Source organism: Pygocentrus nattereri, chromosome 12, assembly GCF_015220715.1.
Source record: "Pygocentrus nattereri isolate fPygNat1 chromosome 12, fPygNat1.pri, whole genome shotgun sequence".
NCBI lineage: Eukaryota > Metazoa > Chordata > Actinopteri > Characiformes > Serrasalmidae > Pygocentrus > Pygocentrus nattereri.
In genome coordinates, this window is record NC_051222.1 from 4,967,485 (window position 1) to 4,993,902 (window position 26,418).

The 26,418-nt window shown below is 39.3% G+C and overlaps 21 non-coding genes across 21 annotated transcripts; 10 read left to right on the forward strand and 11 right to left on the reverse strand.

Moving 5' to 3' along the window:
• Positions 1 to 7,944: 7,944 nt before the first annotated feature.
• Positions 7,945 to 8,026, reverse strand: trnas-cga. The gene has a single exon. It is a non-coding gene; the product is annotated as a tRNA-Ser (tRNA).
• A 109-nt stretch (positions 8,027 to 8,135) lies between these two features.
• trnas-cga lies at positions 8,136 to 8,217 on the forward strand. The gene has a single exon. It is a non-coding gene; the product is annotated as a tRNA-Ser (tRNA).
• A 1,480-nt stretch (positions 8,218 to 9,697) lies between these two features.
• On the reverse strand, positions 9,698 to 9,779 carry trnas-cga. Its single transcript has one exon. It is a non-coding gene; the product is annotated as a tRNA-Ser (tRNA).
• Positions 9,780 to 9,888: 109 nt separating this feature from the next.
• On the forward strand, positions 9,889 to 9,970 carry trnas-cga. The gene has a single exon. It is a non-coding gene; the product is annotated as a tRNA-Ser (tRNA).
• Positions 9,971 to 11,910: 1,940 nt separating this feature from the next.
• trnas-cga lies at positions 11,911 to 11,992 on the reverse strand. Its single transcript has one exon. It is a non-coding gene; the product is annotated as a tRNA-Ser (tRNA).
• Positions 11,993 to 12,101: 109 nt separating this feature from the next.
• On the forward strand, positions 12,102 to 12,183 carry trnas-cga. The gene has a single exon. It is a non-coding gene; the product is annotated as a tRNA-Ser (tRNA).
• Positions 12,184 to 13,771: 1,588 nt separating this feature from the next.
• trnas-cga lies at positions 13,772 to 13,853 on the reverse strand. The gene has a single exon. It is a non-coding gene; the product is annotated as a tRNA-Ser (tRNA).
• Positions 13,854 to 13,962: 109 nt separating this feature from the next.
• trnas-cga lies at positions 13,963 to 14,044 on the forward strand. Its single transcript has one exon. It is a non-coding gene; the product is annotated as a tRNA-Ser (tRNA).
• Positions 14,045 to 15,360: 1,316 nt separating this feature from the next.
• On the reverse strand, positions 15,361 to 15,442 carry trnas-cga. The gene has a single exon. It is a non-coding gene; the product is annotated as a tRNA-Ser (tRNA).
• A 109-nt stretch (positions 15,443 to 15,551) lies between these two features.
• trnas-cga lies at positions 15,552 to 15,633 on the forward strand. The gene has a single exon. It is a non-coding gene; the product is annotated as a tRNA-Ser (tRNA).
• A 2,012-nt stretch (positions 15,634 to 17,645) lies between these two features.
• On the reverse strand, positions 17,646 to 17,727 carry trnas-cga. Its single transcript has one exon. It is a non-coding gene; the product is annotated as a tRNA-Ser (tRNA).
• A 109-nt stretch (positions 17,728 to 17,836) lies between these two features.
• trnas-cga lies at positions 17,837 to 17,917 on the forward strand. Its single transcript has one exon. It is a non-coding gene; the product is annotated as a tRNA-Ser (tRNA).
• A 1,572-nt stretch (positions 17,918 to 19,489) lies between these two features.
• trnas-cga lies at positions 19,490 to 19,571 on the reverse strand. The gene has a single exon. It is a non-coding gene; the product is annotated as a tRNA-Ser (tRNA).
• A 109-nt stretch (positions 19,572 to 19,680) lies between these two features.
• Positions 19,681 to 19,762, forward strand: trnas-cga. Its single transcript has one exon. It is a non-coding gene; the product is annotated as a tRNA-Ser (tRNA).
• Positions 19,763 to 21,318: 1,556 nt separating this feature from the next.
• On the reverse strand, positions 21,319 to 21,400 carry trnas-cga. Its single transcript has one exon. It is a non-coding gene; the product is annotated as a tRNA-Ser (tRNA).
• Positions 21,401 to 21,509: 109 nt separating this feature from the next.
• On the forward strand, positions 21,510 to 21,591 carry trnas-cga. The gene has a single exon. It is a non-coding gene; the product is annotated as a tRNA-Ser (tRNA).
• A 1,540-nt stretch (positions 21,592 to 23,131) lies between these two features.
• trnas-cga lies at positions 23,132 to 23,213 on the reverse strand. The gene has a single exon. It is a non-coding gene; the product is annotated as a tRNA-Ser (tRNA).
• A 109-nt stretch (positions 23,214 to 23,322) lies between these two features.
• trnas-cga lies at positions 23,323 to 23,404 on the forward strand. Its single transcript has one exon. It is a non-coding gene; the product is annotated as a tRNA-Ser (tRNA).
• Positions 23,405 to 24,960: 1,556 nt separating this feature from the next.
• On the reverse strand, positions 24,961 to 25,042 carry trnas-cga. The gene has a single exon. It is a non-coding gene; the product is annotated as a tRNA-Ser (tRNA).
• A 109-nt stretch (positions 25,043 to 25,151) lies between these two features.
• On the forward strand, positions 25,152 to 25,233 carry trnas-cga. The gene has a single exon. It is a non-coding gene; the product is annotated as a tRNA-Ser (tRNA).
• Positions 25,234 to 26,281: 1,048 nt separating this feature from the next.
• trnas-cga lies at positions 26,282 to 26,363 on the reverse strand. Its single transcript has one exon. It is a non-coding gene; the product is annotated as a tRNA-Ser (tRNA).
• Positions 26,364 to 26,418: the final 55 nt, after the last annotated feature.

Below are 26,418 nucleotides of genomic sequence, written 5' to 3' on the forward strand. Positions count from 1 at the left end.
GTCAGTACACAGCAAATAGGCCTGACTACACCATTGTTCAGTGGAGGTGATGGGAACCAGGCATCTTAAAAGCTTAATGAGGTCATCAAAGCCCAGTGTGCCCGGTTTTTCGAATGATTCCCTCCACTTTTATTGTAAACCGACTACAAGGTGTAAGTTTTGGGGGATATCTCAGCAGATGGGGACCCCCAAAATGCTAGAGCCAAGCCTGCCCAACAGAGTAAACAAGTGGAATTTTTACTCTACCTGAATGTGGACACGACTGGTGACCCTGATCTGAAAGCTACCAAGGTATTGGTTACAAATAGTTACAAATACAATGTGTGAAACCTGAGATTTTGGTCTATGATGGCCTACAACATGCTTTTATATACATTTATGGTGGAGGGATATGTGGAGCGATATGTGCAGGGCCTTGCGAGACAAAACAGTCCCCAATAAAATGTATTATTTTCAGATTTCCCACCATTTGACATCATTGACATTCTATATAAAATTCATGTGTAGGTTCAATGGTGGATCTGATAGTACATATAAACAGTAAATACTGTATGTCTATATTTGTGCTGTAGTCATGGTGACCCTTGGTTCCTATCACCACCACTGTAAAGACATCTGAACCAATTCACACCAACTATAATATTAACTGGCAGGGTATAAACATTCATTACTTATTAGCTACATTAGCTTCGTTGCTCCAGTAGAAAGCTAAGGTCTAAAGTCAAGCTTGTCTACATTTGGAGTAAGTCGGGGTGAATTGTGTGAATCTGATGAGCTCCAAACTACTTTTTCCCTCCATACTGTGGTCAGTTTTCTTTCCTGCTTTGTAAAGCATTCATATAAGCACTGGACACTGCCAGCTTTACCTCAGTGCAGACACACACACCCAAACAAGCCCACATTGTGATGCGCAATCTAGCGCTGCACTACAAAGTCAAAGTTTATCAGTAAATGTCGGGGCCGTAAACTTTAGTGCCTACCAAGTTTACAGATCATTAGAGGACTTATCGCTCATTACAGGCGGATTTTTCAATCATTATCGCAGCTCAGTGCTGTTCTCATGCAGCCAGACATCATCACCACCCACCTCCTTTCACCGACATTACCAGCTCAACAGTCTGGACTGGGTGATTAGCTTAACTGTGCCAAAACTCAACTGGACCTAAACTGAAATAAGCTGAATGGAAGTGGAACAAATCAAAACAGAACCAAACTGATTAACCATAAACGAGTAAATCGGAATTAAAAGGGAATGAATTGAACTAAACTGAATTAAACTGAACTAATGTATTCATACTAAAATGAACTTAACACACTTGATTTGAATTACACTAAACTGAACTGAACCCAAGCAATCTGAATTAAATTAAACTGAACTGAACCCAATCAGACTGCTTGGATAGGCTCCAGCCCTCCAGAAAATGTGTGTGTGTGTGTGTGTGTGTGTGTGTAAACCCAATCAATCTGAACTAAACTGAATGGAATTGATTCCAGTTAAACTGAATTAAACAAAACCCAAAGAATTCAAATTAAAAACAGAACTGCACTCAGTCCAATCAATTTGAATTAATATGAGCTTAACTGAACTGAATCAAATCAAGATGAAATTTACTAACCTGAATTAAAACGAAAACAACTGAACGACACCAAACTTAGCTAAACCCAATCAGACTGAAACAAAGAAAACTGAAATGGTCTGAATGAAAATGAACTCAATCATTTTGAACTAATCTGAATTGAACTGAACTGAATTTAAACCAGGTAATAAGAATTAAAGTGAATTGAACTGAACCCAAACTGAATGAAAAAGAACTGAACCCAATCAAGCTGAACTAAACTGAACAGAAGTGAACCCAATCAAACTGAACTAAAGCGAACTGAGCCCAATCAGTGTCGAATAAACTGAACTGCACTGAACCCAATAAATTTGAATTAAACTGAGGTGAACCCAATCTAAAATTAACAGAACTAAACCTAATTAAGCCCAATCAATTGGACTGAATTAATCTGAATTTAAGAAACTAAACCAAATCAAACCAATCTGAAATAAACTGAGGTGAACCCAATTAATCTGGACTAAACCTGATTGAACTGAGCTCAGTCAATCTGAACTCCGCTGAACCAATCTGAAAAGAACTGAACACATAATTTATGTTAAACCAAACTGAACTGAAGCCAGTTAGATTGACAGAAAGCAAACAGAGTTGATCTGAAAGCTGGTCCAAATCAACCTGAAATTAGACACATTCAAACTAGTTGAAATTTGCTGAATTGACCTGAACTGAACCAAATCAAACTCAAAGTGAGCTAAAGTGAATGAAAGTGAGTTGAACTGAATCAAATTGATCTGAAGTCTCTTATTCCTAATATGATACATGTCGGTTGTTCTACTGAGTGTCGATCTGCAAAGCAGCCTCCTCACAAAGTAAAAAAATCAGTGCTTGACCTCTCCACTAATTAGACCCATTCCCACACTCCTGTACAACAATAATAAATCACTTGTCTCTCCAGGAGAACCTTGGGACCTTAATTAAAGTCACCGCATGGAGAAGATAAAAGTAATTTGTTCATGTTTCTCACTCATAACACTCATCACTCATTAACTAATGGTCAACAGCGCTGCGGGCAGTGAGGTTTGAGATGAGACAGTCTCAACATCTGGTTCATTTCTAGATTTGGCTCAATGAAAATGAACAGTCACTCTACTGTCACTCTGATCTTAATTAAAGGGCTGTGATTTTCTTGGTGAAACTTGATGATGAACATGATGATTCCCCAGTCAACAAAAACAAGCATAATGCACTGAGAATTAACATTAATAATATGAAGTATTAGACAAAAAATGAAATGTATGATGAATCTAAATTCTTCATTACAATTGCTTCATTAGAATTACTTAAAAATTTCTTTGAAAGTATTTTAGAAATGTAAGTCTCATTTTCACAAGTGTGCGTTTAGGGGTTAAGGTTTGGGACAGACACCTCGCAATAGAAAGTACGTATAAAAGTTGAATATGTATATATTTAGCTTATAACTATCTCTATTAATGTCTCAGGTTTAAATAAATCAAAATATAATCCTTGTAAATATTTTAGTTGTTTTTTTTGCTGTGGGATGGCAATTTGGTAGAATAATTTATTTAAACACACATACACACACGCATATACCCATGTATTTCTAAAATGATCATTTTATAGGAGAACCTTTAATAAAGTTAATGGATTGTTTTTAAAAATTACAATTTTGGAATTTTAAAATTAAAAATTTCGAAACATTTTAACACATTGTAGAGATCGGCTGACATGTTCAACTTTTGTAACAGAAGTAACACAGAAATTAGAATATTTGATATAAAAGGTCTTGTTCCAAATCCTCTACAGGGAAAACTTTTTTTGAACATTTAAAACACAATCAATTACTGTTCACTTACTAAATTTAGAAGAATGCAGAAGTTACAGCACACTTTATATTTTACATTTTATATTTGTCCAATATGTTAAACGTAAAACAGAATTTGTGTACACAAGTAAGCAGAAACATGCCATATGTATGTTTACCTCTGTACAGGATGTTTTAACTCATTGATTATTTGACTAACATTTGACTAGTGTCTTCAAACTGTTTCATACAAACTGTTTCATATGTAATAATAACTTTCAAAGCTTTAACTTCAACCTCAATAACTAAAGAAATTATCATTTTGTCCTCTGGCTTTCCTTTTGTCCTGAAAATGTACAAACACACACACACACACACACACACACAGACTCACTTTATTGGCCACTTTCCACTATATTCAGGGCCTTTATTATGTTGGTCAGTTTTGCTGTGACGACCAGCGCTGTATAAAACTTCTGAAAGCAATCAGCGATGCAGATCAGATAACTTCAAACACGGCCGTCGATCAAATCCCGGTGTCTCTCCTAAGCGCCTCCCCCCCCCACCAACATTAACCTGGGAGCACTCACCTGTTTGTTTTTTCCCCCCAGGTAACAAAAGCCACTTTTCACAGTGCCGACAGAGGTGGTGTGAGCTTTATGGTGCTTTAACGAGCCCTTCAGCATGCGGCTTCTTTATTGCCCGCCCTCGCACAAGGACCTCATTGTGTGGCAGCAGATAAACTCTATCACACAGCGCAAGGCCTAATTACTTTCACCCTGATCTCCACTGTATCTGCAACACAGGATTATCTTTTCCCCACTTTGGAAGAAGGCCCGCTTCAGATTCGCCCTCTTTTTCTCATATATCACATATACATGTCCAAAAGTATGTAGACACTTCTATTTCTATGTATAGTCTCCTTAGAAAAGCATTGACCGATAGAACGAGATGCTCTGGAGCAGCCTAAGAGCCTGAGGTCACCATGCACAATGCCACACATCAGCTAGAGGGGTATGATGCTCCACAGCCCAATGTTGGGGGGCTTCATACCCCTCTATGGAGTACTGTTGGGATAAGTTGGAGTGATCCAGAACTGACCATCCAACATCAGTCCCTGACCTCACTGATGCTCAAATCAAATCCTCACAGCAATGTTCCAACATCTGGTTAAAGCCTTCTTAGAAGAGGAGAGGCTGCTACTGCAGTAAAGGAGGGCAAACCCTCTATGAATACAATTCATTTCAATACTAAGATACATTCAGTTGCTTGCGTTCATTACAACATGTTCTTTTTATGAGCAACTGTTGCTAGTTTGGAGAAGCTTTAGAGAACATTAGTAAACATCTCTTTCAACCTAAGGAGACATTCTTGCATATGACTGAATTTCAGGCAAGATATACAGTATATCAAGAGGCCTTAATATTCTGTAATAACTTTCTCTAGGGCGAAGCAATGTGAACCAAACAATGTGCAATGTGCTCCTCAGAAAATTTTGCCATTAGTCTCTGGAGTAATGTTAGATCAGGCCTAAATGTGGCCATGAGATTATTTGATTTGGCCTCCCAGAATTTTCCCCTAACCCCACCCCCTTCACCCAATGAGCACAAACACTATAATTTAATAAGTATTGTGGTTTTTGTCCCTATTGGTATCACCAGCACAAAATGTTTGGGTCCTAGTAAAGAACTACACTTGGTCTGTCCCAAGAGACTGGCTGTGACAGGCATATATAAGAAATATTCAGTAACACTTTATTTGAACTTGACAAATGTCATGCTCTCATGAGCTCTCATGACGATTTATGTCCAGTGATATAACAGTCATATTACCATTACTGTTAATTATTATGACAAATGTCTCAATGTTTGAAGGCAAGACGGCTAAATATAATGACTATCGTATGACAATATAAAAATATGTCATGTACAGCTATTATATTACTCAATATAATCTGTCATGGCAACCCATGATAGCACATGACGTGCTTTGATATGTTTATGGCATGGTTATGTTCAAGGAATTTTACCATTGCAAAGCTCTAGGTGGTGCATGGATAAATGGCTATTCAGATAAATGGCTTTCATGATGCAAGAAGACCTGCATTGACGTAATAAGACAAAGTCAAGAAATCAAGGTTCATGTAGAAGTAGAAGTCCCAAAACAACAACTAATAAAAAAGTATCAGGTTCCAGGATTTTCTGGAGTGATAGAGCTCCTTCCAGTCATTAGTTGGAGTGATCTAGAACTGATTATCGAACATCAATAGCCGACCTCAATGATGATCTTGTGGATGCCATCAAATCCTCACAGCAATGTTCCAATATCTAAAGTAGATGCTTCCCTAGAGTTGAAGGGGATACGGGGTAACTGTCATTCACCTAAAAAGACCAACTTGTCTAGAAGTAAAAGCCACAAAAACCAATCAGTATTGAATTCTTAAACTCCATAAATACTGAGTTCTTTATAGAACCATCCTTAGAACATCTGGCACCTGTTGTGATGTGTGATAGACTTTATTCCACTCTTATTGGATCTTTCTGATCTAAAACCAAGGATAAATTCCCAAAGTGGAAGGTGTGACCAATAACAAAACAGTCCAGAGGCAGATTCTTCAAGGGTTCTATAAGAAAGACAATGGTTCTATATAGAACCAGGAACATTAAAAGAACCATTTGTATGTTTAAGTATTTCTCCGTGTGCTGAAATGGTTCTTCAGATTGATGAAAAATGTGTTGTAAATGATTCTATATAGCAGCAAAAAGGGTTCTTCTATTGTAACAAGCTTGACATTATAACAACAGAAGAACCCTTTTTGGTGCTATGTAGAGCCAGCACTTTCTCCATTAATCTGAAGAACCGTTTTACCATGCAAAAAACCACTTAAGCATGCAAATGGTTCTTTGAACGTTCATGGTTTTATGTAGATCCACTATCTTTATTAAAGAACCCTTGAAGAACCATCTAAATTTACAGTACACTGTTTTGCATCACTTGCTCATTTGCATACAACTAGCAACCTTTGGTAAGCACTATATCGGACTGCTTTCAACTCATAACAGGAAAGTTATCCGAGACAATGATATCGCCGATGAGTTCAAGGTAATTATGACCGTAATTTCCACAATGAAATTACTGTCTTGTATGGATTTATTGCCGACCCTTTGCTTATCGCGACCGTTTAGTGTCAATCTCTGGGCATAATGTATCTGTAAACACCTCTGACATGTCGCTTCTCATCTATTCACAGCGTGATTGGAAATTATGGAGCCTCATAAAAATCACATGTCCAATATGTTACCAGATAAAACTACAGAATCACCTACATATTATGTTATGTTATCTTTATACTTTTTAACACGTTGTAATAAAAATATATACATCAAAACTGCAAATATCACTTATGGAAATGATCTAATGAACAAAGCCCACTGTTGCCTTCATGCAGAGGAACAACTCTAAAATCATGAGGAAGATCCTCAGTAAGCAACCAAAACTCAAAATGGAGACATTTTCTAAGAGCATGAGGAAGAACCACTGAGAAGAACCAAGACTCAAAAGGAGAAACTCTAAAATCATGAGGAAGATCCTCAGTGAGGAACCAAGACCCAAAAGGAGGAACTCTAAAATCATGAAGATCCTCAGTGAGGAATCAAGATTCAAAAGTAGAAATTCCCTAAAACCATGAGGAAAAATAGACACTTCCTAAGAGCATGAGGAAGATCCTCAGTGAGGAACCAAGACTCAAAAGGAGAAAGTATATAAAAGCATGATGAAGATCCTCAGTGAGGAATCAAGACTCAAAAGGAGAAACTCTCTAAAAGAAGATCCTCAGTGGGGAACCAAAACTCAAAAAGGAGAAACATCCTAAGAGCATGAGGAAGAACCACTGAGAGGAACCAAGACTCAAAAGGAGGAACTCCCCAAGAGCATGAAGAAGACCCACTGAGAGGAACCAAGACTCAAAAGGAAATACATCCTAAGAACACGAGGAGGAGCAACTGAGAGGAACCAAGACTCAAAAAGAAGCAACTTTCTAAGAGCATGAAAAAGAACCACTGAGAGGAACCAAGATTCAAAATGAAAAACTCTCCAAAAGCATGAAGTAGAACCACTGAGAGTAATCAAGTAGCCACTGCTTTAGACTGGCCTAAACATGTGGCACTTTCTGAAGACGCTGACCTTCCTCTGCCCTGCCTTGACTTTCTCGCACTTTGACCCCCCCTTTCTTTTCCTCTGGCTTTGGGAACAATGCACCACCAGCCCTCTTCTATTCTTCCATTGTTTCATTCACACACTCCCTCTAATGACCAGGGAGAATTTAAAGCTTCCTAGAAAACAAAGAGGCTGCGGATCACACCAAGCCTAAAGGATTTAATTAAGCACACAGACATGCTACGACAGTTGAGTGTGTGTGCTTGGAAGGGACAGATGTCAACGTCCAGCATTGGCCACCTCAATCTTAGAGATGTTTTCACAGGCTTATGAGAATGTTGAGAACATTAGATTTCGAGTCGAGGTTCAGAACGTTTGACACCTGGTAAGGTTATAAGGCGTTATAAAGGTCGCTGTGAGCAGGGTTCGAACCTGCGCGGGGAAACCCCATTGGATTTCGAGTCCAACGCCTTAACCTCTCGGCCATCACAGCTTGTCAGTAATGCGCTCACTGCACGAAATCCCCACAAATTTGCGTGTGAAATGGTGGTAAAAGGTGAAAAGTGAGGGATCGAGTTAGAACGACTGGACGGACTTTTCGTGCTGTGATGGCCGAGAGGTTAAGGCGTTGGACTCGAAATCCAATGGGGTTTCCCCGCGCAGGTTCGAACCCTGCTCACAGCGTCCTTTATAACGCGCTGTAGCGCATCCATAGAAAACAGATCTCACAGCATCTGAACTCTCAGGCTTCTCCAAATGAGATGAGAGCTCTGGATCATGTTGAACAGAAACACCATACAAACATCTACAGGTTACATGATGGAATGCAGGCCAGTGCAGCTCCAACTGTCACTGTTCACTTTATTAAATGTCTCAGGGAACAACATTAGAATTTAGATAGATAAATAAATAGATAGATAGATAGATAGATAGATAGATAGATAGATAGATAGATAGATAGACAGACAGGCAGACAAATAAATAGGTAGACAAAGAGACAGACAGAAAGACAGAAAGACAGATGGACATATAGAGATAGACTGAAAGATAGATATACAGATAGAAAGACAGACAGGTAGACAGATACATAGACAAACAGACAGATAGTTAGATAGATAACTAGCTAGCTAGATAGACAGACAGACATGCAGGCAGGCAGACAGAAAGATAAAGAGACAGATAGATAGTTAGATAACTAGCTAGCTAGACAGATAGATAGATAGATAGATAGATAGATAGATAGATAGATAGATAGATAGATAGATAGATAGATAGATAGATAAACAGACAGACAGACAAATAAATACGTAGAAAAAGAGACAGACAGACAGAAAGACAGATGGACAGATAGAGATAGACTGAAAGATAGATATACAGATAGATAAAGAGACAGGCAGACAAATAAATAGGTAGAAAAAGAGACAGACAGACAGAAAGACAGATGGACAGATAGAGATAGAATGAAAGATAGATATACAGATAGATAGACAGACAGGTAGACAGATACATAGACAAACAGACAGATAGATAGATAGATAGATAACTAGCTAGCTAGATAGACAGACAGACATGCAGGCAGACAGAAAGATAGACAGAGGGAAAGATAAAGAGACAGATAGTTAGATAACTAGCTAGCTAGACAGATAGATAGATAGATAGATAGATAGATAGATAGATAGATAGATAGATAGATAGATAGATAGACATGAAGGCAAACAGACAGCCAGGTAGACAGAAAGAAAGATAAATAGACAGATAGATAGACAGACAGGCATGAAGACAGACAGACAGATAGAAAGACAGACGGATAAATAGATCAATAGGTAGATAGACAGAACCATGAATGCTGAAAGAACCCTTAGAATGGTTCTTTCTGTCTTGAACAAGTTCTTCAGGAATATGAAAGAACCAGAAAAAGTTCTATTGCATAGACGTCTGACATCGTAGCAGAACCCTTTTATGGTGCTGCAGAGAACTTATGGTTCTAACAGTAGCAGAGCTGTTTTTAGGTGCTATAAAGCCCTCATAGTTCTAAGAACAGTTACCTTCACTGAAGAGCCCTATTCTTTGAGGGTGTTTGTGAAGGGCTGAGCTGCGAGCTCTGGACGCTGAAGGAGGTTCAGAACGTATGACACCTGGTAAGGTTATAAGGCGTTATAAAGGTCGCTGTGAGCAGGGTTCGAACCTGCGCGGGGAAACCCCATTGGATTTCGAGTCCAACGCCTTAACCTCTTGGCCATCACAGCTTGTCAGTAATGCGCTCACTGCACGAAATCCCCACAAATTTGCGTGTGAAATGGTGGTAAAAGGTGAAAAGTGAGGGATCGAGTTAGAACGACTGGACGGGCTTCTCGTGCTGTGATGGCCGAGAGGTTAAGGCGTTGGACTCGAAATCCAATGGGGTTTCCCCGTGCAGGTTCGAACCCTGCTCACAGCGTCCTTTATAACGCGCTGTAGCGCATCCATAGAAAACAGATCTCACAGCATCTGAACTCTCAAGTGTCTCCAAATGAGATGAGAGCTCTGGATCATGTTGAACAGAAACACCATACAAACATCTACAGGTTACATGATGGAATGCAGGCCAGTGCAGCTGTCACTGTTCACTTTATTAAATGTCTCAGGGAACAACATTAGAATTTAGATAGATAGATAGATAGATAGATAGATAGATAGATAGATAGATAGATAGATAGATAGATAGATAGATAGACAGGCAGACAAAGAGACAGACAGAAAGACAGAAAGACAGATGGACATATAGAGATAGACTGAAAGATAGATATACAGATAGAAAGACAGACAGGTAGACAGATACATAGACAAACAGACAGATAGTTAGATAGATAACTAGCTAGCTAGATAGACAGACAGACATGCAGGCAGGCAGACAGAAAGATAAAGAGACAGATAGTAAGATAACTAGCTAGCTAGACAGATAGATAGATAGATAGATAGATAGATAGATAGATAGATAGATAGATAGATAGATAGATAGATAGATAGATAGATAGATAGATAAACAGACAGGCAGACAAATAAATAGGTAGAAAAAGAGACAGACAGACAGAAAGACAGATGGACAGATAGAGATAGAATGAAAGATAGATATACAGATAGATAGACAGACAGGTAGACAGATACATAGACAAACAGACAGATAGATAGATGGATAGATAGATAGATAGATAGATAGATAGATAGATAGATAGATAGATAGATAGATAGATAGATAGATAGATAAACAGACAGACAGACAAATAAATAGGTAGAAAAAGAGACAGACAGACAGAAAGACAGATGGACAGATAGAGATAGAATGAAAGATAGATATACAGATAGATAGACAGACAGGTAGACAGATACATAGACAAACAGACAGATAGTTACATAGATAACTAGCTAGCTAGATAGACAGACAGACATGCAGGCAGGCAGACAGAAAGATAAAGAGACAGATAGATAGTTAGATAACTAGCTAGCTAGACAGATAGATAGATAGATAGATAGATAGATAGATAGATAGATAGATAGATAGATAGATAGATAGATAGATAGATAGATAGATAAACAAACAGGCAGACAAATAAATAGGTAGAAAAAGAGACAGACAGACAGAAAGACAGATGGACAGATAGAGATAGAATGAAAGATAGATATACAGATAGATAGACAGACAGGTAGACAGATACATAGACAAACAGACAGATAGATAGATAGTTAGATAGATAGATAACTAGCTAGCTAGATAGACAGACAGACATGCAGGCAGACAGAAAGATAGACAGACAGAAAGATAAAGAGACAGATAGTTAGATAACTAGCTAGCTAGACAGATAGATAGATAGATAGATAGATAGATAGATAGATAGATAGATAGATAGATAGATAGATAGATAGATAGATAGATAGATAGACATGAAGGCAAACAGACAGCCAGGTAGACAGAAAGAAAGATAAATAGACAGATAGATAGACAGACAGGCATGAAGACAGACAGACAGATAGAAAGACAGACGGATAAATAGATCAATAGGTAGATAGACAGAACCATGAATGCTGAAAGAACCCTTAGAATGGTTCTTTCTGTCTTGAACAAGTTCTTCAGGAATATGAAAGAACCAGAAAAAGTTCTATTGCATAGACGTCTGACATCGTAGCAGAACCCTTTTATGGTGCTGCAGAGAACTTATGGTTCTAACAGTAGCAGAGCTGTTTTTAGGTGCTATAAAGCCCTCATAGTTCTAAGAACAGTTACCTTCACTGAAGAGCCCTATTCTTTGAGGGTGTTTGTGAAGGGCTGAGCTGCGAGCTCTGGACGCTGAAGGAGGTTCAGAACGTATGACACCTGGTAAGGTTATAAGGCGTTATAAAGGTCGCTGTGAGCAGGGTTCGAACCTGCGCGGGGAAACCCCATTGGATTTCAAGTCCAACGCCTTAACCTCTTGGCCATGACAGCTTGTCAGTAATGCGCTCACTGCACGAAATCCCCACAAATTTGCGTGTGAAATGGTGGTAAAAGGTGAAAAGTGAGGGATCGAGTTAGAACGACTGGACGGGCTTCTCGTGCTGTGATGGCCGAGAGGTTAAGGCGTTGGACTCGAAATCCAATGGGGTTTCCCCGCGCAGGTTCGAACCCTGCTCACAGCGTCCTTTATAACGCGCTGTAGCGCATCCATAGAAAACAGATCTCACAGCATCTGAACTCTCAAGTGTCTCCAAATGAGATGAGAGCTCTGGATCATGTTGAACAGAAACACCATACAAACATCTACAGGTTACATGATGGAATGCAGGCCAGTGCAGCTCCAACTGTCACTGTTCACTTTATTAAATGTCTCAGGGAACAACATTAGAATTTAGATAGATAGATAGATAGATAGATAGATAGATAGATAGATAGATAGATAGATAGATAGATAGATAGATAGATAGATAGATAGACAGGCAGACAAAGAGACAGACAGAAAGATAGAAAGACAGATGGACATATAGAGATAGACTGAAAGATAGATATACAGATAGAAAGGCAGACAGGTAGACAGATACATAGACAAACAGACAGATAGTTAGATAGATAACTAGCTAGCTAGATAGACAGACAGACATGCAGGAAGGCAGACAGAAAGATAAAGAGACAGATAGTAAGATAACTAGCTAGCTAGACAGATAGATAGATAGATAGATAGATAGATAGATAGATAGATAGATAGATAGATAGATAGATAGATAGATAGATAGATAAACAGACAGGCAGACAAATAAGTAGGTAGAAAAAGAGACAGACAGACAGAAAGACAGATGGACAGATAGAGATAGAATGAAAGATAGATATACAGATAGATAGACAGACAGGTAGACAGATACATAGACAAACAGACAGATAGATAGATAGATAGATAGATAGATAGATAGATAGATAGATAGATAGATAGATAGATAGATAGATAGACAGACAGGCAGACAAATAAATAGGTAGACAAAGAGACAGACAGAAAGACAGAAAGACAGATGGACATATAGAGATAGACTGAAAGATAGATATACAGATAGAAAGACAGACAGGTAGACAGATACATAGACAAACAGACAGATAGTTAGATAGATAACTAGCTAGCTAGATAGACAGACAGACATGCAGGCAGGCAGACAGAAAGATAAAGAGACAGATAGATAGTTAGATAACTAGCTAGCTAGACAGATAGATAGATAGATAGATAGATAGATAGATAGATAGATAGATAGATAGATAGATAGATAGATAGATAGATAGACAGACATGAAGGCAAACAGACAGCCAGGTAGACAGAAAGAAAGATAAATAGACAGATAGATAGACAGACAGGCATGAAGACAGACAGACAGATAGAAAGACAGACAGATAAATAGATAAATAGGTAGATAGACAGAACCATGAATGCTGAAAGAACCCTTAGAATGGTTCTTTCTGTCTTGAACAAGTTCTTCAGGAATATGAAAGAACCAGAAAAAGTTCTATTGCATAGACGTCTGACATCGTAGCAGAACCCTTTTATGGTGTTTCAGAGAACTTATGGTTCTAACAGTAGCAGAGCTGTTTTTAGGTGTTATAAAGCCCTCATAGTTCTAAGAACAGTTACCTTCACTGAAGAGCCCTATTCTTTGAGGGTGTTTGTGAAGGGCTGAGCTGCGAGCTCTGGACGCTGAAGGAGGTTCAGAACGTATGACACCTGGTAAGGTTATAAGGCGTTATAAAGGTCGCTGTGAGCAGGGTTCGAACCTGCGCGGGGAAACCCCATTGGATTTCGAGTCCAACGCCTTAACCTCTCGGCCATCACAGCTTGTCAGTAATGCGCTCACTGCACGAAATCCCCACAAATTTGCGTGTGAAACGGTGGTAAAAGGTGAAAAGTGAGGGATCGAGTTAGAACGACTGGACGGGCTTCTTGTGCTGTGATGGCCGAGAGGTTAAGGCGTTGGACTCGAAATCCAATGGGGTTTCCCCGCGCAGGTTCGAACCCTGCTCACAGCGTCCTTTATAACGCGCTGTAGCGCATCCATAGAAAACAGATCTCACAGCATCTGAACTCTCAAGTGTCTCCAAATGAGATGAGAGCTCTGGATCATGTTGAACAGAAACACCATACAAACATCTACAGGTTACATGATGGAATGCAGGCCAGTGCAGCTGTCACTGTTCACTTTATTAAATGTCTCATGGAACAACATTAGAATTTAGATAGATAGATAGATAGATAGATAGATAGATAGATAGATAGATAGATAGATAGATAGATAGATAGATAGATAGATAGATAGATAGATAAACAGACAGACAGACAAATAAATAGGTAGAAAAAGAGACAGACAGACAGAAAGACAGATGGACAGATAGAGATAGAATGAAAGATAGATATACAGATAGATAGACAGACAGGTAGACAGATACATAGACAAACAGACAGATAGTTAGATAGATAACTAGCTAGCTAGATAGACAGACAGACATGCAGGCAGGCAGACAGAAAGATAAAGAGACAGATAGATAGTTAGATAACTAGCTAGCTAGACAGATAGATAGATAGATAGATAGATAGATAGATAGATAGATAGATAGATAGATAGATAGACAGACAGACAAATAAATACGTAGAAAAAGAGACAGACAGACAGAGAGAAAGACAGATGGACAGATAGAGATAGACTGAAAGATAGATATACAGATAGATAGACAGACAGGTAGACAGATACATAGACAAACAGACAGATAGTTAGATAGATAACTAGCTAGCTAGATAGACAGACATGCAGGCAGACAGACAGAAAGATAAAGAGACAGATAGTAAGATAACTAGCTAGCTAGACAGATAGATAGATAGAGAGAAAGACATGCAGGCAAACAGACAGCCAGGTAGACAGAAAGAAAGATAAATAGACAGATAGATAGACAGACAAGCATGAAGACAGGCAGACAGCTAGAAAGACAGACAGATAAATAGATAAATAGGTAGATAGACAGAACCATGAATGCCGAAAGAACCCTTAGAATGGTTCTTTCTGTCTTGAACAAGTTCTTCAGGAATATGAAAGAACCAGAAAAACTTCTATTGCATAGACGTCTGACATCGTAGCAGAACCCTTTTATGGTGCTGCAGAGAACTTATGGTTCTAACAGTAGCAGAGCTGTTTTTAGGTGCTATAAAGCCCTCATAGTTCTAAGAACAGTTACCTTCACTGAAGAGCCCTATTCTTTGAGGGTGTTTGTGAAGGGCTGAGCTGCGAGCTCTGGACGCTGAAGGAGGTTCAGAACGTATGACACCTGGTAAGGTTATAAGGCGTTATAAAGGACACTGTGAGCAGGGTTCGAACCTGCGCGGGGAAACCCCATTGGATTTCGAGTCCAACGCCTTAACCTCTCGGCCATCACAGCTTGTCAGTAACGCGCTCACTGCACGAAATCCCCACAAATTTGCGTGTGAAATGGTGGTAAAAAGTGAAAAGTGAGGGATCGAGTTAGAACGACTGGACAGGCTTCTCGTGCTGTGATGGCCGAGAGGTTAAGGCGTTGGACTCGAAATCCAATGGGGTTTCCCCGCGCAGGTTCGAACCCTGCTCACAGCGACCTTTATAACGCGCTGTAGCGCATCCATAGAAAACAGATCTCACAGCATCTGAACTCTCAAGTGTCTCCAAATGAGATGAGAGTTCTGGATCATGTTGAACAGAAACACCATACAAACATCTACAGGTTACATGATGGAATGCAGGCCAGTGCAGCTCCAACTGTCACTGTTCACTTTATTAAATGTCTCAGGGAACAACATTAGAATTTAGATAGATAGATAGATAGATAGATAGATAGATAGATAGATAGATAGATAGATAGATAGACAGGCAGACAAAGAGACAGACAGAAAGACAGAAAGACAGATGGACATATAGAGATAGACTGAAAGATAGATATACAGATAGAAAGACAGACAGGTAGACAGATACATAGACAAACACACAGATAGTTAGATAGATAACTAGCTAGCTAGATAGACAGACAGACATGCAGGCAGGCAGACAGAAAGATAAAGAGACAGATAGTAAGATAACTAGCTAGCTAGACAGATAGATAGATAGATAGATAGATAGATAGATAGATAGATAGATAGATAGATAGATAGATAGATAAACAGACAGGCAGACAAATAAATAGGTAGAAAAAGAGACAGACAGACAGAAAGACAGATGGACAGATAGAGATAGAATGAAAGATAGATATACAGATAGATAGACAGACAGGTAGACAGATACATAGACAAACAGACAGATAGATAGATAGATAGATAGATAGATAGATAGATAGATAGATAGATAGATAGATAGATAGATAGATAGATAGACAGGCAGACAAATAAATAGGTAGACAAAGAGACAGACAGAAAGACAGAAAGATAGATGGACATATAGAGATAGACTGAAAGATAGATATACAGATAGAAAGACAGACAGGTAGACAGATACATAGACAAACAGACAGATAGTTAGATAGATAACTAGCTAGCTAGATAGACAGACAGACATGCAGGAAGGCAGACAGAAAGATAAAGAGACAGATAGTAAGATAACTAGCTAGCTAGACAGATAGATAGATAGATAGATAGATAGATAGATAGATAGATAGATAGATAGATAGATAGATAGATAGATAAACAGACAGACAGACAAATAAATACGTAGAAAAAGAGACAGACAGACAGAAAGACAGATGGACAGATAGAGATAGAATGAAAGATAGATATACAGATAGATAGACAGACAGGTAGACAGATACATAGACAAACAGACAGATAGATATATAGATAGATAGATAGATAGATAGATAGATAGATAGATAGATAGATAGATAGATAGATAAACAGACAGACAGACAAATAAATACGTAGAAAAAGAGACAGACAGACAGAGAGAAAGACAGATGGACAGATAGAGATAGACTGAAAGATAGATATACAGATAGATAGACAGACAGGTAGACAGATACATAGACAAACAGACAGATAGTTAGATAGATAACTAGCTAGCTAGATAGACAGACAGACATGCAGGCAGACAGACAGAAAGATAAAGAGACAGATAGTAAGATAACTAACTAGCTAGACAGATAGATAGATAGAGAGAAAGACATGCAGGCAAACAGACAGCCAGGTAGACAGAAAGAAAGATAAATAGACAGATAGATAGACAGACAGGCATGAAGACAGGCAGACAGATAGAAAGACAGATAGATAAATAGATTAATAGGTAGATAGACAGAACCATGAATGCTGAAAGAACCCTTAGAATGGTTCTTTCTGTCTTGAACAAGTTCTTCAGGAATATGAAAGAACCAGAAAAACTTCTATTGCATAGACGTCTGACATCGTAGCAGAACCCTTTTATGGTGCTGCAGAGAACTTATGGTTCTAACAGTAGCAGAGCTGTTTTTAGGTGCTATAAAGCCCTCATAGTTCTAAGAACAGTTACCTTCACTGAAGAGCCCTATTCTTTGAGGGTGTTTGTGAAGGGCTGAGCTGCGAGCTCTGGACGCTGAAGGAGGTTCAGAACGTATGACACCTGGTAAGGTTATAAGGCGTTATAAAGCTCGCTGTGAGCAGGGTTCGAACCTGCGCGGGGAATCCCCATTGGATTTCGAGTCCAACGCCTTAACCTCTCGGCCATCACAGCTTGTCAGTAACGCGCTCACTGCACGAAATCCCCACAAATTTGCGTGTGAAACGGTGGTAAAAGGTGAAAAGTGAGGGATCGAGTTAGAACGACTGGACGGGCTTCTTGTGCTGTGATGGCCGAGAGGTTAAGGCGTTGGACTCGAAATCCAATGGGGTTTCCCGCGCAGGTTCGAACCCTGCTCACAGCGTCCTTTATAACGCGCTGTAGCGCATCCATAGAAAACAGATCTCACAGCATCTGAACTCTCAGGCGTCTCCAAATGAGACGAGAGCTCTGGATCATGTTGAACAGAAACACCATACAAACATCTACAGGTTACATGATGGAATGCAGGCCAGTGCAGCTCCAACTGTCACTGTTCACTTTATTAAATGTCTCAGGGAACAACATTAGAGTTTAGATAGATAGATAGATAGATAGATAGATAGATAGATAGATAGATAGATAGATAGACAGGCAGACAAATAAATAGGTAGACAAAGAGACAGACAGAAAGACAGAAAGACAGATGGACATATAGAGATAGACAAAGATAGATATACAGATAGAAAGACAGACAGGTAGACAGATACATAGACAAACAGACAGATAGTTAGATAGATAACTAGCTAGCTAGATAGACAGACAGACATGCAGGCAGGCAGACAGAAAGATAAAGAGACAGATAGATAGTTAGATAACTAGCTAGCTAGACAGATAGATAGATAGATAGATAGATAGATAGATAGATAGATAGATAGATAGATAGATAGATAGATAGACAGGCAGACAAATAAATAGGTAGAAAAAGAGAGACAGACAGAAAGACAGATGGACAGATAGAGATAGAATGAAAGATAGATATACAGATAGATAGACAGACAGGTAGACAGATACATAGACAAACAGACAGATAGATAGATAGATAGATAGATAGATAGATAGATAGATAGATAGATAGATAGATAGATAGATAGATAGACAGACAGGCAAACAAATAAATAGGTAGACAAAGAGACAGACAGAAAGACAGAAAGACAGATGGACATATAGAGATAGACTGAAAGATAGATATACAGATAGAAAGACAGACAGGTAGACAGATACATAGACAAACAGACAGATAGTTATATAGATAACTAGCTAGCTAGATAGACAGACAGACATGCAGGCAGGCAGACAGAAAGATAAAGAGACAGATAGATAGTTAGATAACTAGCTAGCTAGACAGATAGATAGATAGATAGATAGATAGATAGATAGATAGATAGATAGATAGATAGATAGATAGATAGATAGATAGATAGATAGACAGACAGACATGAAGGCAAACAGACAGCCAGGTAGACAGAAAGAAAGATAAATAGACAGATAGATAGACAGACAGGCATGAAGACAGACAGACAGATAGAAAGACAGACAGATAAATAGATAAATAGGTAGATAGACAGAACCATGAATGCTGAAAGAACCCTTAGAATGGTTCTTTCTGTCTTGAACAAGTTCTTCAGGAATATGAAAGAACCAGAAAAAGTTCTATTGCATAGACGTCTGACATCGTAGCAGAACCCTTTTATGGTGCTGCAGAGAACTTATGGTTCTAACAGTAGCAGAGCTGTTTTTAGGTGCTATAAAGCCCTCATAGTTCTAAGAACAGTTACCTTCACTGAAGAGCCCTATTCTTTGAGGGTGTTTGTGAAGGGCTGAGCTGCGAGCTCTGGACGCTGAAGGAGGTTCAGAACGTATGACACCTGGTAAGGTTATAAGGCGTTATAAAGGTCGCTGTGAGCAGGGTTCGAACCTGCGCGGGGAATCCCCATTGGATTTCGAGTCCAACGCCTTAACCTCTCGGCCATCACAGCTTGTCAGTAATGCGCTCACTGCACGAAATCCCCACAAATTTGCGTGTGAAACGGTGGTAAAAGGTGAAAAGTGAGGGATCGAGTTAGAACGACTGGACGGGCTTCTTGTGCTGTGATGGCCGAGAGGTTAAGGCGTTGGACTCGAAATCCAATGGGGTTTCCCCGCGCAGGTTCGAACCCTGCTCACAGCGTCCTTTATAACGCGCTGTAGCGCATCCATAGAAAACAGATCTCACAGCATCTGAACTCTCAGGCTTCTCCAAATGAGATGAGAGTTCTGGATCATGTTGAACAGAAACACCATACAAACATCTACAGGTTACATGATGGAATGCAGGCCAGTGCAGCTCCAACTGTCACTGTTCACTTTATTAAATGTCTCAGGGAACAACATTAGAATTTAGATAGATAGATAGATAGATAGATAGATAGATAGATAGATAGATAGATAGATAGACAGGCAGACAAATAAATAGGTAGACAAAGAGACAGACAGAAAGACAGAAAGACAGATGGACATATAGAGATAGACAAAGATAGATATACAGATAGAAAGACAGACAGGTAGACAGATACATAGACAAACAGACAGATAGTTAGATAGATAACTAGCTAGCTAGATAGACAGACAGACATGCAGGCAGGCAGACAGAAAGATAAAGAGACAGATAGATAGTTAGATAACTAGCTAGCTAGACAGATAGATAGATAGATAGATAGATAGATAGATAGATAGATAGATAGATAGATAGATAGATAGATAGATAGATAGACAGGCAGACAAATAAATAGGTAGAAAAAGAGAGACAGACAGAAAGACAGATGGACAGATAGAGATAGAATGAAAGATAGATATACAGATAGATAGACAGACAGGTAGACAGATACATAGACAAACAGACAGATAGATAGATAGATAGATAGATAGATAGATAGATAGATAGATAGATAGATAGATAGATAGACAGACAGGCAAACAAATAAATAGGTAGACAAAGAGACAGACAGAAAGACAGAAAGACAGATGGACATATAGAGATAGACTGAAAGATAGATATACAGATAGAAAGACAGACAGGTAGACAGATACATAGACAAACAGACAGATAGTTATATAGATAACTAGCTAGCTAGATAGACAGACAGACATGCAGGCAGGCAGACAGAAAGATAAAGAGACAGATAGATAGTTAGATAACTAGCTAGCTAGACAGATAGATAGATAGATAGATAGATAGATAGATAGATAGATAGATAGATAGATAGATAGATAGATAGACAGACAGACATGAAGGCAAACAGACAGCCAGGTAGACAGAAAGAAAGATAAATAGACAGATAGATAGACAGACAGGCATGAAGACAGACAGACAGATAGAAAGACAGACAGATAAATAGATAAATAGGTAGATAGACAGAACCATGAATGCTGAAAGAACCCTTAGAATGGTTCTTTCTGTCTTGAACAAGTTCTTCAGGAATATGAAAGAACCAGAAAAAGTTCTATTGCATAGACGTCTGACATCGTAGCAGAACCCTTTTATGGTGCTGCAGAGAACTTATGGTTCTAACAGTAGCAGAGCTGTTTTTAGGTGCTATAAAGCCCTCATAGTTCTAAGAACAGTTACCTTCACTGAAGAGCCCTATTCTTTGAGGGTGTTTGTGAAGGGCTGAGCTGCGAGCTCTGGACGCTGAAGGAGGTTCAGAACGTATGACACCTGGTAAGGTTATAAGGCGTTATAAAGGTCGCTGTGAGCAGGGTTCGAACCTGCGCGGGGAATCCCCATTGGATTTCGAGTCCAACGCCTTAACCTCTCGGCCATCACAGCTTGTCAGTAATGCGCTCACTGCACGAAATCCCCACAAATTTGCGTGTGAAACGGTGGTAAAAGGTGAAAAGTGAGGGATCGAGTTAGAACGACTGGACGGGCTTCTTGTGCTGTAATGGCCGAGAGGTTAAGGCGTTGGACTCGAAATCCAATGGGGTTTCCCCGCGCAGGTTCGAACCCTGCTCACAGCGTCCTTTATAACGCGCTGTAACGCATCCATAGAAAACAGATCTCACAGCATCTGAACTCTCAGGCTTCTCCAAATGAGATGAGAGTTCTGGATCATGTTGAACAGAAACACCATACAAACATCTACAGGTTACATGATGGAATGCAGGCCAGTGCAGCTCCAACTGTCACTGTTCACTTTATTAAATGTCTCAGGGAACAACATTAGAATTTAGATAGATAGATAGATAGATAGATAGATAGATAGATAGATAGATAGATAGACAGGCAGACAAATAAATAGGTAGACAAAGAGACAGACAGAAAGACAGAAAGACAGATGGACATATAGAGATAGACAAAGATAGATATACAGATAGAAAGACAGACAGGTAGACAGATACATAGACAAACAGACAGATAGTTAGATAGATAACTAGCTAGCTAGATAGACAGACAGACATGCAGGCAGGCAGACAGAAAGATAAAGAGACAGATAGATAGTTAGATAACTAGCTAGCTAGACAGATAGATAGATAGATAGATAGATAGATAGATAGATAGATAGATAGATAGATAGATAGATAGACAGGCAGACAAATAAATAGGTAGAAAAAGAGAGACAGACAGAAAGACAGATGGACAGATAGAGATAGAATGAAAGATAGATATACAGATAGATAGACAGACAGGTAGACAGATACATAGACAAACAGACAGATAGATAGATAGATAGATAGATAGATAGATAGATAGATAGATAGATAGATAGATAGATAGATAGATAGATAGACAGACAGGCAAACAAATAAATAGGTAGACAAAGAGACAGACAGAAAGACAGAAAGACAGATGGACATATAGAGATAGACTGAAAGATAGATATACAGATAGAAAGACAGACAGGTAGACAGATACATAGACAAACAGACAGATAGTTATATAGATAACTAGCTAGCTAGATAGACAGACAGACATGCAGGCAGGCAGACAGAAAGATAAAGAGACAGATAGATAGTTAGATAACTAGCTAGCTAGACAGATAGATAGATAGATAGATAGATAGATAGATAGATAGATAGATAGATAGATAGACAGACAGACATGAAGGCAAACAGACAGCCAGGTAGACAGAAAGAAAGATAAATAGACAGATAGATAGACAGACAGGCATGAAGACAGACAGACAGATAGAAAGACAGACAGATAAATAGATAAATAGGTAGATAGACAGAACCATGAATGCTGAAAGAACCCTTAGAATGGTTCTTTCTGTCTTGAACAAGTTCTTCAGGAATATGAAAGAACCAGAAAAAGTTCTATTGCATAGACGTCTGACATCGTAGCAGAACCCTTTTATGGTGCTGCAGAGAACTTATGGTTCTAACAGTAGCAGAGCTGTTTTTAGGTGCTATAAAGCCCTCATAGTTCTAAGAACAGTTACCTTCACTGAAGAGCCCTATTCTTTGAGGGTGTTTGTGAAGGGCTGAGCTGCGAGCTCTGGACGCTGAAGGAGGTTCAGAACGTATGACACCTGGTAAGGTTATAAGGCGTTATAAAGGTCGCTGTGAGCAGGGTTCGAACCTGCGCGGGGAATCCCCATTGGATTTCGAGTCCAACGCCTTAACCTCTCGGCCATCACAGCTTGTCAGTAATGCGCTCACTGCACGAAATCCCCACAAATTTGCGTGTGAAACGGTGGTAAAAGGTGAAAAGTGAGGGATCGAGTTAGAACGACTGGACGGGCTTCTTGTGCTGTAATGGCCGAGAGGTTAAGGCGTTGGACTCGAAATCCAATGGGGTTTCCCCGCGCAGGTTCGAACCCTGCTCACAGCGTCCTTTATAACGCGCTGTAACGCATCCATAGAAAACAGATCTCACAGCATCTGAACTCTCAGGCTTCTCCAAATGAGATGAGAGTTCTGGATCATGTTGAACAGAAACACCATACAAACATCTACAGGTTACATGATGGAATGCAGGCCAGTGCAGCTCCAACTGTCACTGTTCACTTTATTAAATGTCTCAGGGAACAACATTAGAATTTAGATAGATAGATAGATAGATAGATAGATAGATAGATAGATAGATAGATAGATAGACAGGCAGACAAATAAATAGGTAGACAAAGAGACAGACAGAAAGACAGAAAGACAGATGGACATATAGAGATAGACAAAGATAGATATACAGATAGAAAGACAGACAGGTAGACAGATACATAGACAAACAGACAGATAGTTAGATAGATAACTAGCTAGCTAGATAGACAGACAGACATGCAGGCAGGCAGACAGAAAGATAAAGAGACAGATAGATAGTTAGATAACTAGCTAGCTAGACAGATAGATAGATAGATAGATAGATAGATAGATAGATAGATAGATAGATAGATAGATAGATAGATAGATAGATAGATAGACAGGCAGACAAATAAATAGGTAGAAAAAGAGAGACAGACAGAAAGACAGATGGACAGATAGAGATAGAATGAAAGATAGATATACAGATAGATAGACAGACAGGTAGACAGATACATAGACAAACAGACAGATAGATAGATAGATAGATAGATAGATAGATAGATAGATAGATAGATAGATAGATAGACAGACAGGCAAACAAATAAATAGGTAGACAAAGAGACAGACAGAAAGACAGAAAGACAGATGGACATATAGAGATAGACTGAAAGATAGATATACAGATAGAAAGACAGACAGGTAGACAGATACATAGACAAACAGACAGATAGTTATATAGATAACTAGCTAGCTAGATAGACAGACAGACATGCAGGCAGGCAGACAGAAAGATAAAGAGACAGATAGATAGTTAGATAACTAGCTAGCTAGACAGATAGATAGATAGATAGATAGATAGATAGATAGATAGATAGATAGATAGATAGATAGATAGATAGACAGACAGACATGAAGGCAAACAGACAGCCAGGTAGACAGAAAGAAAGATAAATAGACAGATAGATAGACAGACAGGCATGAAGACAGACAGACAGATAGAAAGACAGACAGATAAATAGATAAATAGGTAGATAGACAGAACCATGAATGCTGAAAGAACCCTTAGAATGGTTCTTTCTGTCTTGAACAAGTTCTTCAGGAATATGAAAGAACCAGAAAAAGTTCTATTGCATAGACGTCTGACATCGTAGCAGAACCCTTTTATGGTGCTGCAGAGAACTTATGGTTCTAACAGTAGCAGAGCTGTTTTTAGGTGCTATAAAGCCCTCATAGTTCTAAGAACAGTTACCTTCACTGAAGAGCCCTATTCTTTGAGGGTGTTTGTGAAGGGCTGAGCTGCGAGCTCTGGACGCTGAAGGAGGTTCAGAACGTATGACACCTGGTAAGGTTATAAGGCGTTATAAAGGTCGCTGTGAGCAGGGTTCGAACCTGCGCGGGGAATCCCCATTGGATTTCGAGTCCAACGCCTTAACCTCTCGGCCATCACAGCTTGTCAGTAATGCGCTCACTGCACGAAATCCCCACAAATTTGCGTGTGAAACGGTGGTAAAAGGTGAAAAGTGAGGGATCGAGTTAGAACGACTGGACGGGCTTCTTGTGCTGTGATGGCCGAGAGGTTAAGGCGTTGGACTCGAAATCCAATGGGGTTTCCCCGCGCAGGTTCGAACCCTGCTCACAGCGTCCTTTATAACGCGCTGTAGCGCATCCATAGAAAACAGATCTCACAGCATCTGAACTCTCAGGCTTCTCCAAATGAGATGAGAGTTCTGGATCATGTTGAACAGAAACACCATACAAACATCTACAGGTTACATGATGGAATGCAGGCCAGTGCAGCTCCAACTGTCACTGTTCACTTTATTAAATGTCTCAGGGAACAACATTAGAATTTAGATAGATAGATAGATAGATAGATAGATAGATAGATAGATAGATAGATAGATAGATAGATAGATAGATAGATAGATAGATAAACAGACAGACAGACAAATAAATAGGTAGAAAAAGAGACAGACAGACAGAAAGACAGATGGACAGATAGAGATAGACTGAAAGATAGATATACAGATAGATAGACAGACAGGTAGACAGATACATAGACAAACAGACAGATAGATAGATAGATCGATAGATAGATAGATAGATAGATAGATAGATAGATAGATAGATAGATAGATAGATAGATAGATAGATAGATAACTAGCTAGCTAGATAGACAGACAGACATGCAGGCAGACAGAAAGATAGACAGACAGAAAGATAAAGAGACAGATAGTTAGATAACTAGCTAGCTAGACAGATAGATAGACAGATAGATAGATAGATAGACAGACAGGCATGAAGACAGACAGACAGATAGAAAGACAGACAGATAAATAGATAAATAGGTAGATAGACAGAACCATGAATGCTGAAAGAACCCTTAGAATGGTTCTTTCTGTCTTGAACAAGTTCTTCAGGAATATGAAAGAACCAGAAAAAGTTCTATTGCATAGACATCTGACATCGTAGCAGAACCCTTTTATGGTGCTGCAGAGAACTTATGGTTCTAACAGTAGCAGAGCTGTTTTTAGGTGCTATAAAGCCCTCATAGTTCTAAGAACAGTTACCTTCACTGAAGAGCCCTATTCTTTGAGGGTGTTTGTGAAGGGCTGAGCTGCGAGCTCTGGACGCTGAAGGAGGTTCAGAACGTATGACACCTGGTAAGGTTATAAGGCGTTATAAAGGACACTGTGAGCAGGGTTCGAACCTGCGCGGGGAAACCCCATTGGATTTCGAGTCCAACGCCTTAACCTCTCGGCCATCACAGCTTGTCAGTAATGCGGTCACTGCACGAAATCCCCACAAATTTGCGTGTGAAATGGT